This window comes from Miniopterus natalensis, chromosome 1 (genome assembly GCF_054644295.1).
Source record: "Miniopterus natalensis isolate mMinNat1 chromosome 1, mMinNat1.hap1, whole genome shotgun sequence".
Taxonomy (NCBI): Eukaryota; Metazoa; Chordata; class Mammalia; order Chiroptera; family Miniopteridae; genus Miniopterus; species Miniopterus natalensis.
The window spans coordinates 56,583,149-56,596,102 of NC_142081.1; the positions used below are offsets into that span (position 1 = coordinate 56,583,149).

Sequence of the window (12,954 nt, forward strand, 5' to 3'; positions counted from 1 at the left end):
ATACAGAAAGCAGCATGGAAAAAAATCATATGCTATTGAATTATTAATAGATAAACAGCCATGAAAGGAGATAGAACATTCCCAACAGTCTTCCATATATTCCCTACCACCTAAATGCCCCTCCTCCTATTTCTGAGATGATCACTATCCTGAATTTTGTGTTGATCATGTCTTTCTTACCAATTTTGATGTTTATATAAACAAAATCATATTTTATATATTTGTGCCTTGTTTTATTTACTCAGCATGACATTTAAAAAATATAATTCAATACAGCCCGGCTGGGCGTGGCTCAATGGTTGAACATTGACCTAGGATCCAGGAGATCAAGGTTCAGTCCCCGGTCAGGGCACATGCCTGGGCTGCGGGCTCAATCCCCAGTGAGGAGCGTGCAGGAGGCAGCCAATCAATGACTCTCTCATCTTTGATGTTTCTATCTCTCTCTCTCCCTCTTCCTTCCTCTCTCTGAAATAAATGAAGATATATTTTAAAATAAAATAAAATAATTCAATACAGCAGTCATATTTATATCATCATGGTAACTAGTACAGTGTAGGGCTAGGAATTGGTAACCTGCTTCCAGGGTAATGTTTAATTAACCTTCTTTTACCCACCCAGCTTTGCTTTCTTAGGTAAAAGTAGAGCTCATTACATCTCAGCGATATGAATTATCATTTTTGTAGGTGGGGGTGATGTGCTATAACTATGCCTTTAATAGATTTATCAACATGAACTTTTGAGATTCACCTATGTCAATGTGCATAGCTGAATTTCATTCATTTTTATTGTTATATGGTATTTTACTGATGAAACTGTATTTCTTCATTTTACTATTAATAGCCAATTGGATTGTTTTAGTGTTTTGCCATATAACCAATTAAAATTGGTTAAAATACAGGTGCACTTCTGACCTATTTCATTGGCTGTTCAACAGCCCACAGACTCCAGACCCAGAAGCCAGCCCTGGTGGCTCATCCTAGCAAGCAGTCACCACTGAGAGGGGACAGCATAAGGAATTCATTTCATTACCAGTGGTATTTAAATACTTGTGAAATTTAAAAATTGTAATTGCCGTTCCAATTCATGGATCCTCAAAGAAAGCAGAGAACATAGGATTTACAAAAGGTGCAGATTTGGGCAGATTTGAAGATTGATACTTTGTGAACTTTAAAACAGGAGCTGGAAATATAATGGTGGACAAAACAGTTGGTTCCTGCTCTCACAAAACTTAAAGTTTAGTGAGCAAGGTAAAATCAAACTAATAGCAAAGACTCGTTTGAGATGTGGTAGTTTCAGGAAGGCCTCAGTTTCCATCCTTCAGCCCTTGTAATTTGGATGGCTGCTGCTTTCACTCTCCACCTTGTTGACCCTGCTTTGCCTTATATCAGTGGTACATTAGCTCCAGAAAAGTGCTTGTTTGGGACAATGTTAAATTTCACTGCAGTTTTATGCGCTGCTACTGTTTATGTTTCTTATAAGCAATTTCATGCTCTGAATCCTGAAGGGAATTGTATCACCAGATTAAACAAGGTTGGCCTTGTACTTGAATTCTGAGTTGTTTAGGACTTCCTTCTGTGGCAAACTTCCAGAAAACAACTTTTTTTATTGTACAGGGTGGGGCAAAAGGAGGTTTACAGTTGTTCATATGGAAATAATACAATAATTATAAATAATAAAAGAATAAGCTGTTTTGCATACTCACAACTGTAAACCTACTTTTGCTCCACCCTGTACATATATGTGGAGCTGTGCTCACCTTTGGTATAGGCTTATTATATATGTTTGCTCAGACCATCTTTTCCTGCTGAATGCAGCCCAAAATTCATAGCAAATAAATCTAGATCAGAATACTGTTGGTTATGTGGTGGGGAGTAAGTACATTCAGCATGCTGACTTGCTCATCTCTTTTGTACAGTGGCAGTTTTGGCACAGATATAGTACAGAAACCACACTGGAACTCCGAGGACAAAGGTTATGTGTTTCACATGATCACTACTACAACAAAATGGTCTATGTCATTTTCTTTTTTTTTTTAATTAACTAAACTCCATATTTTATTCCAATTTCCTAAGTTTTTCCATAATATCCTTTTTCTGTTCCAGAATCCCATCCAGGCTATCACGTTACATTTTTTAGTTGCCTTCTCTGCTTAAGCTCCTCTGGGCTGTAACATTTTCTCAGACTTTCTTTGCTTTTGATGGGAGAGAGAGAGAAACATCAATTGGCTGCCACTCGCACTCGGCCTGGGGCTGGGGATGGAGCCTGCAACTGCGGTACCTGCCCTTTACCAGAATCAAACATGAGACCCTTCAATCTGTGGGCCAACACTCTAACCACTGAGCCAAACTGGCTAGAGCTTTCTTCTCCTTAAAGAAGATCCTTTAACATTTTATGTAATACTGGTTTGTTCATGATGATCTCCTTTAGTTTTTTTCTGTCTGGGGAGTTCTTTATCTGTCCTTTGATTCTAAATGATAGCTTTGCTGGGTAGAGTAATCTTGGTTGTAGGTCCTTGCTTTTCATCACTTTGAATATTTTTTGCCACTCCCTTCTGGCCTGCAAAGTTTCTATTGAGAAATCAGCTGACAGTCTTATGAAAGCTCCCTTATAGGTAACTAACTGCTTTTCTCTTGCTACTTTTAAGATTCTCTCCTTGTCTTTAACCTTTGGCATTTTAATTATGATGTGTGTTGGTGTGGGCCTCTTTGGGTTCATCTTGTTTGGGACTCTCTGCACTTCCTGGACTTTTATATCTATTTCCTTCGCCAGGTTAAGAAAGTTTTCTGTCATTATTTTTCAAATAGGTTTTCAATTTCTTGCTCCCTCTCTTCTCCTTCTGGTATCCCCCATGATGCAAATGATACGCTTGAAGTTGTCCCAGAAGCTCCTTACACTATCCTCATTTTCCTGGATTCTTTTTTCTTTTTGGTGTTCTGATTGGGTGTTTTTGCTTCCTTATATTCCAAATCGCTGTTTTGATTCTCAGATTGATCTACTCTACTGTTGATTCCCTGTAAGTTATTCTTTATTTCAGTTAGTATATCCTTCATTTCTGACTGGTTCTTTTTTATGGTTTCCATGTTCTTTTCTATGCTACTGAAGTTCTCACTAAGTTCATTGAGCATCCTTATAACCAATGTTTTGAACTCCGCATATGGTAGATTGCTTGTCTCCATTTCGTTTAGTTATTTCTCTGGAGTTTTCTGTTTTTTCATTTGGGACATGTTTTTTGTCTCCTCAGTTTGGCAGCCTCCCTGTGTTTGTTTCTATGTATTAGGTAGAATTGCTACAACTCCCAGGTTTGGTAGAGTGGCCTAATGTAGTAGGTGTCCTGTAGGGTCCTGTGGGAAGCTCACTGTTACACAAACTGTTTTTTTACTATTATGGAGAAGTATGTCTTTTTACTGACTTTGCTTTAATAAGAGTGTAGTAGGAAGAGGCAACAGTGTTTATTTTTCTCTCTCTAGAAGTTATTTAAAAAATACCTATAACTCTGTTTCAACAGTTAAGGGCAGAGAAGAAGAAGAGAAAAAAAGTTCCCATAATCAAGGAAATTAGAGCCTCATCTTAGTGATTAATATACATTTAAAACAAACTTTATAAGATGTAGAAGTTGATGGAAATGATAACTCATTACATAAGGACTTCTGTTAAAATTTCTTGTTGATGGATTTTAGTGACCTTTTCCAGCCTTCTTATAGTAAATAAAAATTTTCTTCTGTCTATGTATCAAGAGAACCGTTAGTTCAGAATATTACTTGCTTTATTTTAGCTCTGAATGGATCTTAAAGAAACTCAGTTAAAAATGTTTAACCTCAGAAATCAACTTTGTTTTTAATATAAAACATAAAATGTGATGGTATAACGAGCAAATCAAATTATACATAATAATTTTTTTCAATCTAAAATAAAGTGATACATTAATTAGGAAAGTAAATTTTTATAGAATTTAATTTAATTTTCTCAAAAGTTTATTGTGAGTTTCATTACTTTACTGCAACCTCTCTTATCTAAATTCTTGGTTATTCCTGCCTGGCCGGGCATGGCTCAGCAGTTGAGCATCGACCTAGGATCCAGGAGATTGCAGTTCAGTTCCCAGTCAGGGCACATGCCTGGGTTGTAGGCTGGATCCCCAGTCAGGGGCATGCAGGAGGCAGCTAAGCAATGATGACTCTTTCATCATTGATGTTTCTATCTGTCTCTCTACCTCTCTCTTCCTCTCTCTGAAATCAATAAAGATATATATTTTTTTAAATTAAAATAAAAAATTCTTGGTTATTCCAATACCTGGAGAGAGTATAGATGGTATAAGCTGTCACAGTTAAATATTTCCCTGAATTTCCTTTCATGCTCTAAAATGCATACCCCCTTCTGATTGGGTTTTCCAAATTACACCTAGAAAGCCAGCTGAGTTAGAGAAAAGTAACTCACCTCCATTAAGCTCTATCATCAGAACACCAGGGTCAGAAGCAGGCACTTGAAACAGAGTTCAACAGGCTCAGGATGGCTTCAGACCAGGGTCTAGGACCTGGTAGCTTGCTAAGAATGGGCTCAGAGCATGACAGGAGGAGGAAAAGTTCAGGAGCTGGGGAGAAGGGGCAAAGCGAGAGTGATGTCTGGCAGGTTCCGTGACAGTTTGTCAGTTGTTTTGATCATTAGCTTACAAGAAAGAAAAACCCTGACTGAAATGGCCTACCTGCCCACCCTTTTTTTATAGGGGGCAGCTCATTTAGATATCAGGTGGCTGTCTAATATATTTTCTTTTTGGCAGTCTAATCTTAAGGTTCACATATCCCCATTTCTGAACTAGGGTGCTGTACAAAAGAAGAAATAATCATCTTCTGTCCATAAGCCTAACACATGAGAAATAACCCTCTCATCCCTCATGATCTCACCACAGCATTGAGACCCCAGTTAAGTGGCTTTAATAGAGAGCTATTCTACCTCTCAGAGCTCACATTCCATTGAAAGAGCTCCTACTCTTATGTCGGAGAAAGTAACAAATGCCTGGAAAATCCCAGGCCCTAAGGAAGCAAGATGAGAAAAGCCTCATTTCAAACAGCTTTCTTCTTCAGTTTTTAGCTCACAGAGATACATAGCTAGACTGTGCTCCTGAGTGATCATCACGGAACCAAATAGCTTTTCTTAATAGTAATTTCTCTAGCTCAGTATATTTTCTTGAATATCTACCTAGCTCCTGCCTAGCTGTCTAGCCTTAATGTCCACAACTCTTCCTGCCGTGTTTGTGATTGCCCAAATATGCCATGCTTCTGTGGTTTGCACAGGTTGTCCCTTCTGCTGGGGATTACCCTCCCCCAAACCCAACCATGATCTCTTCATTAAACTCTGCTGTAACTGGCACCCAAATTTTACACTCCCCTATTTCTTATAGAAAATATTTTGCTGGCTCTATGCCAGACTTTCTCAACTTTAGCCCTATTGACATTTTGGGCTGGCAAAGTGTTTGGTGGGTGTAGGGGGAGGGGCTGTCCTATGAATTTTAGGGTGCTTAGCATCTGCTCACTAAACACCAGTAGCAACCCCCTATTTGTGACAATCAAAAATGCCTCCAGACACTGCCAAATATCTGCTGAGGGTGTGGGGGTAGGGCCTACCCCCAGTTGAGAACCACTGCTTTACACATTTCTATAGCATCCTAGATCTTTGTACATACGAGGAAATAATTATTTTACATTTTTATTGCATGTCCTCCCCTTCACTAAATTGTGAATTGCTGGGTAGTGCTATGTCTTGCTCACTTTGATAGTATGTGGCATTCATTGGATCAAATCTCTTGTCAAGTAAATGGCTATGAAATGCTGATGCTCACCTAGAAACTATGTCCCTAGGTTAAAAAATTAATTTGGTTTCATATCGAATAATTTTGTTGTTGGCTAAAATGATTAACAATGTTTAGTAAAGATTATTGTACTAAATCTTGGAGTCTGCGCATTCTAGAGCCTCTAGCCCAGGCAGGAGAATACTGGCCTAGAAGACAAAAGCCTTGTCTCCCATCAGAGCAATGACTAACCTTGGCTAAGACGTGTAACTCCTCTGGGCATCATTTCTTCCATCTGTAAAATATGAATTCCTAAGACTCCCCTTCTACCTCTAAAGTTTGCGATTCCAAAAACAGCATAGCAAGAGGTTCCAAATTTTACAAAGGGGAATTTTAAATATTTATTTCATTATTTAAAAACAAAGTTGGGGAGAGGCAGTGGACAGTGATGTCTAAGAAACTACATATACCAGCTTTTACCATGTAATAGGTAGGGGGGAAAAAGAGTTATAGACCAAAGTTGCTTTTCTTTACCAAGCTTCAATTTTATCATATATAAAATAGAGATGAAAACACCTACCTCATGGGATCATTGCGAGGATTAAATGAAATGATATGTGTGAAGTATTTAACAGTATCTGGCACATAATGAGAACCCAATAAATGATAATAGCTATTATTATTATTATCGTACTAACGTTAGTATAGCATATAGTTTACAAAAAAAGTTCTGCTCCCTCAAATTAACTTTCTGACTTAAAATATAACAAGAAATGTAAGTAGCTATTAATTTTCATGGACTCCAACAGAGCTGAGTATAAATTAAAAGTTCAATTTTCCATCTTACTAGACTCCACGGAAATTACAGAGAAGTCAGTTATCTTCTCTTTTATACTTCTTTTATGCAACACCTAGCAGATTTTTCTATCATAGCTTTTGTTACAGTGCATTATTTCTTTCATTGTGTTATAACTATTTGTTTTCATATCTCTTCCCCACTATCTGGCAGCTTCTTAGAGAAAAGGATTGTCTTGTTTATCTTTTTAACTACACGAGCCTACCGCACTATCAAATTTTAATAAGTACCAGGTAAATGAGCAGATGAGTGAATGAATTAATGACTGGCCCATGCCCAGCAATGCATTGTACCTTCTCTCCCTTCCATCTTTTTTTTTTTAAAGAGTATGTTTATTAAATCTAGGGACAGTGAAACAAGGAAGGGTCTAGGATAGAAGAAGCAACAGGAGAGGCTAGTCGGAGTGGTTTTGTCTCTCTAGAAATGTTATAGGAAAGCAATGAGCCAAGGTGGGCTGCTGTCAGCTCACTGGGAAGTCAGAGAAAAGGAGGCCTTGGAGACAGGTTCAGGGGATAAGCCCAGGACAAGCTTCCACTGCCCATTGCTTCCCTGGTTGCAAGTCTCCTAGGGATTATCAAGAGTTTAGGTGAAAGAAAATTCACTTGAAAATGAGATTGGAGTGGGCATTCCCCAAGAAGGGTGCACCACCTTCTCTCTCCTGATTGCAGAATAGAGAAGCTGCTATTTTTGTGGCTTGAACTTATTCAAAAACAAAGAGAGAAGTTGGTACTTTATAGGCTGTCTTCTCAGCAGGGAAGCCAAGTGGTTGGGTATCTGCCTACCTCTATCCTGTCCCACCCACTGGCAGCCCCTCTGCCCTCCTTTTAGAGAGTCAGTGATGCTGACAGAGCCACACCTAGGGCCACATGCCTTCTTCATGAGACTCCACAGGAGAAGGGAATATGCCCTGTAGGATCTGTTTGCCTGCTGAAAGCTAAGGGGGTAGGAAAGGGCCCATATTAAATACTGCCTTGATTTAGCTTTCATTCTCTGCTGTAACCTCTCAATGAGCATCAGGAAATGACAAATTGCGGGATTATCTCACTATGGGACTATCTGGGCCTAAAGCTAGGTCAGGCATTAAGTGGATAAATTTGATTTTCCACCTCACCTAATCTCATTTCCACTCTCACCAAAGGAGCTTCCACTTTTTTGTTTACTTGAAAGCTAAATTCAAACTGCCACAGCTGTCCCCCTGGATTCCTATCATTGCCACCTCAGATCGACCATCTCTCAAGAGCTACCACAGCTCAAAGGCTTGTACAGCTCTGCTGGCTGTGCTAAAATGAAACTGCTAGGCATCCAAGGGCAGGAGAGTACCAGTTAAATTCCTTAGACCAAGGTTACTTCCTCCTATTTTTAGAAGAGAATCAACACCAGGGTCTTTCCTTCCTAATCCCATCTCTATATTTCCCCCCCAACTTTCAAACAGTATCTTCGGCCTTCACTGAGATCATGCTTGATCCTTAAGAATCTTTCTCTGGGGGCTCTGCTCACAAGCCTTTAATGACGTCTTAGCACCTGTAGAATAAAATCTAAACTTCATAACACAGTGCTCTACTCATGATGTGGCCACTTTCTCACTTCTTCCCACAACCGTGTACACTAATCACCAAATTATTCACCTTAAGTGCCATGTGGCAGCTCCCTTCAACCTTTGCTCTTATATTTTGTTGGGTTCCTGCTCTTGCCTTGGTGTATACGTTGGCTGTAATGTGTGAAATGCCTAGTATTGTGCCTGGAACATAGCTATTGCTTAAAAAATAGTAGGTGTCATTATTAATAACTTCTTGCATCACTTCTTTTTTAATTATTTATTTTTATTGATTTTAGAGAGGAAGGGAAAGAGAGGAACATAGATTTGTTGTTCCACTTATTTATGCATTCATTGGTTGATTCTTGTATGTGCCCTGACCCAGGATCAAACCCACAACCTTGTTATATCAGGATGACACTCTAACCAACTGAGCTACCCAGCCAGGGCTTGCTTTAATTCTTAAAAAAGAGAATGTGTCGCCCGAGTGGGTGTGGCTCCACCATCTCTAGGATGCTGCTCTTATTTACATGATCCAAAATGTCCCCATGTGGCCAGTTAAAAATTTATTACTATGAGAAAAAAAGGGAAAATTGCTTTAAGGACAATCACTAGTCTCTGATTCAGTATAACAACAAAAGTCCAGGCCTGCAGCATGAAATTAAAGGAATCAAAAAGTAGTCCCACCCGGCCGGCGTCACTCAGCAGTTGAGTATCAACCTAAGATCCAGGAGATTGCGATTCAATTCTCCATCAGGGCACATGCCCAGGTTGCGGGCTTGATCCCCAGTTGGGGACAAGCAGGAGGCAGCCAGCCAATGATGACTCTCTCATCATTGATGTTTCTCTCTCTCTCCCTCTCCATTCCTCTCTCTGAAATCAATAAAGATATATGTTAAAAAAAAAAAAAAAAGCAGTCTCATTGTTTGTGAGCAATAAAAGAGTTTTCATACAGGCTTTTTGAATACAGAACAACTCCATAGTTTCTGCACAAGGACATAGAAAAACCCAGTCAGGGAGTAACACAGTACACATCACATATAAATGCAGTGGTACTGATGGCAGTCAATTTTTTTCAAACAAACTGGGCAATTTTTAGTATATTTAAGGGAAGTGCAGAGACACTGACTACAAAAGATGTGGCCACATTCTGAAGAGTAAATGTGTCGTCTACTCAATTCAATCTCCAAGTACCCATCCATACAAATTCGGCACTGGATATAACCAAGTAGTGTGCAACTTTAAGTTTCTTTTCCCAGGGCATTATGGTAAGCACTGTTGGTCATATATACATCTCTGTCCCTCATCAACCCCTTCTTCTTTTTTTATTTTTTAAAAATATATCTTTATTGATTTCAGAGAGAGGAAGGGAGAGAGACAGAGAGATAGAAACATCAATGATGAGAGAGTCATTGATCGGCTGCAGCCCACAACCTGGGCATGTACCCTGACCGGGAATCGAATCCCGATCTCCTGGATCCTAGGTTGATGCTCAACGGCTGAGCCACGCCCGGATGGGCCAACCCCTTCTTTCCACGGTTCACCACACCGATGCAAGACTGTCCTTGGAATGACCTTTTGTTTCTCCTTGGCCTTCTCCTTTCCTCAGTAATCACAACAGAGTCATGGTAAGTTAGGTCAATTACTGCAGGTTCTAGAGAGTCAGAAGTGAGGTCAACCACTCATTACTTTCTCCCAGCTCTATCAGTTCTGCTTCCAAGACCATCTCAGGAATTGAGCCTCCTTCCCCAGCTGTACAAAATTCCAGAGCTTGTCTGGAATTCATGCCACCATAGCATGTACTAGCATTCATTGTGTTTTTTGGATCCAGTCTTCAGAGAAATAAGTGATCTGTGCCAAAGTTTACAATGAATGTTAAAGTCCTCAGTGTCTCACAGCTGTTGGTCAGTCACTCCCTGACTTACAGAAGAATTTAGAGTCCAGATTTTCAGGTATATCTAAACACTGATTCTGGTTCCAGTCCTGTCTCCACCTCCACAACTACTGTGTTCCCACAGGATCTAGGGGTATGAATCTTCTGAGAGCCACTTATAAAACAGCTCAATCTGAGTTTTTAACTGAAAAATAAGAGAAAAATTAAGCTTTAGTAATATTTAAAATAAGATTGATGGTAGTATAAAATGTATAGATATATAGAGAAAAATGCATACCCCCAATTTTTTTGATAGTTTTGCTTTTAAACAAAGCTTAAGCTTTGTGTGCCTGCTCATTCTATGTCCTGACGGTAGGGGGAGAAGGAGAGCCCAACTGCACTTACAGGAAGAGAAGCACACAATCATAAATACCACGTAAGGGTCACAACTTCATTCAAGACACATGAGGAGGAATTCCAGGAAACACTTTTTTACAAAGTAAAAATGGAGAGACCAAAAAGTTCTATGCATATTCGAGTTTCTAATAGCAAATAAGAAATGAACTGTTTAGTTCACATAAAACTTCATCTTGCCCAGGAATCTCTTTCTAACAGAGGCAGCAAGTGGAGTTTTGAAGAGTTTTAGCCCAGATTCTGTTTTAGGAAAGAGGGGATAGAGTTTATCAAGCATTCATCACAGAGCAATTGGTTTGAGCCTACACTCTCTGTGACTTTTGGGTATGTTACCTAGATGGTTAAAGTTCTCAAAACTTTATAAAAGTCCTATAAATTATTTTGTAATTTTAAACTAATGTATCATTAGTCATTAAGGAAATGTAAATAAAAGCCATAATGAGATACCATTTCACACCAACCAGGATGGCAATAATAAAAAAGATAAGTGTTGTCGAGGATATAGAAAAATTGGGACTCTCACACACTACTTGTGGGAATGTAAAATGGTGTAACAGCTTTGAAAACAGTTTGGCAGTTCCTTAAAAAGTTAAACACAGAGTTACCACTTGACCCAGAAATTCCACTCTTAGGTTTATACCAAAGAGAACTGAAAACTTAGCTTCACATGGAAAACTTGTACATAAATATTGACAACAGCATTATTCATAATAATGGAAAGTGGAAACAACCCAAATGCCCATTAACTGATAAACAGATAAGCAAAATGTGGCATATCCATACAATGGAGAATTATTCAGCACAAAAAGGAATAAAGTACTGATGCATGCTATAGTATGGATGCCCTTTGAAAACTTCATATTAAGTGACAAGCCAATCACAAAGACCACTTACTGTATGCTTCCATTTATATGAAATGTCAATAAAAGGCAGATCCATGGGGAGAAACAGGAGTGACTGCTAATGGGTACAGGATTTATTTTGGGAGTAATGTAAATGTTCTAAAATTGAGGTGATAGGCCCTGGTTAGGTGACTCGGTTGGAGTGTCCTCCCGTACACCAAAAGGTTTTGATCCCTAGTTGGGGGAGTGTGGGAGGCAACCGATCTATATTTCTCTCAGATGTTTCTCTCCCCACCTCCACCCCTCGCCTTCCTTTCTCTCTCTAAAAAAAATCAATAAAATGGAGATGATAGTTACACGACACTGTGAATATACTAAAACCCACTGGATTGTATACTTTAAATAGGTAAATTGTATGGTTTGTGAATTATATCTCAATGAGGCTTTTGCCAAAATAAACACATGAACTGTCATAGGGATGTTACACAAAACAGCTGACATGATCTGGATTGAGACACAAGACTTAGAATCTGGTTGAAGACTTGTGGAATTGGAAAGGAAAATGAGGTGAGCCCAGAAGAGGGTACAGGGCTCAGTGTTCCACCAGATACACTGACCTACTTACCCAGGCAATACTTTTCTTGGCCCCATCACCCTCCCCAGACACCTGCCTCTCACTGGATCACTACCCTTGTGGATGAAAAAGGGCTACGTAGTAAACCTGACAAGCTCAGGGAAGGCCTGAATGGCAGCCTTACATACTCAGAGACCTAAAGTAATCACATAGGATGGTCTGAAATTAAAACTTTTTAACTAAAAGCAGTTTGGGCAGGTAGTCATGTCCTAGGTTAGAATCTTCCCTGACAAAAGTCAATCTTTACCTTAATTAAGCTTATTGTCTTTTTGTGTCTACCATTACATACTTTTGGAATATCAGGGTAACTTCCCTTTTCCAGACCCCTCAAGGCACAAAGCACGAGGTGAGGACCACAAATCCTCTGTTATTGTGACTATGTTAATTGTTGACTGTTAACTATCCTATACCCACCTATGTAAAAGATGTGTTTATCATTTTACTTTTCATACAATCCCAGAGGTTCCCACCACCCTCCCCTTTGCTTTCTCCCGCCTCCCTAATCTATCACCAGTGGATTTCATGTAACCCATTACGCCTTCTCTTTTGATTGTAATGTATAAAATAAGATGCAAAATTGCCATTCTCCGGAGCATTTTCTCAGTCCGTGGAGATTTTGCTTCCCAGCAATTGTCAATAGTTTGGCTCAAATAAATTCACAAAAATTCTCTGTAGAATTTAATGTTTCTTTGGCTGACACCCTCAACTACATATTTGCCTTTTGCTCCTGGGATGTTCTCTGGGAGGAGGCTGGGCAGCCTCCGGAAGCAGCGCCACCCCTCCCCCCCCAACCCCACTTATGCACCCAGCAAATCACCAATGACCGAGATATTTTGTTCTGTTCCTCTTTGCCCTGCTCGGGTAGCTACCCAGCGATGTGCCACTTTCCGGCTTCTCCCAGGCTCCCCGGTCAGATTCGGAAGGACCCTGAGCGAGCGGAACCTGGGTGCCGGGCTACCCTGGGCGGAGGAGGATGACCCGAGTCACAGGGCCAGGAAGAGCCAGTAGGTAGAGAAGAAGCA

At 39.7% G+C, this 12,954-nt stretch overlaps 2 pseudogenes; one reads left to right on the plus strand and one right to left on the minus strand.

The window, feature by feature from the left end:
- The first annotated feature begins 1,281 nt into the window (after positions 1-1,281).
- Positions 1,282-2,153, plus strand: LOC107536073 (DNA damage-regulated autophagy modulator protein 2 pseudogene; annotated as a pseudogene).
- A 7,050-nt stretch (positions 2,154-9,203) lies between these two features.
- Positions 9,204-9,982, minus strand: LOC148094139 (E3 ubiquitin-protein ligase RNF4-like; annotated as a pseudogene).
- Between the last annotated feature and the right edge of the window lie 2,972 nt (positions 9,983-12,954).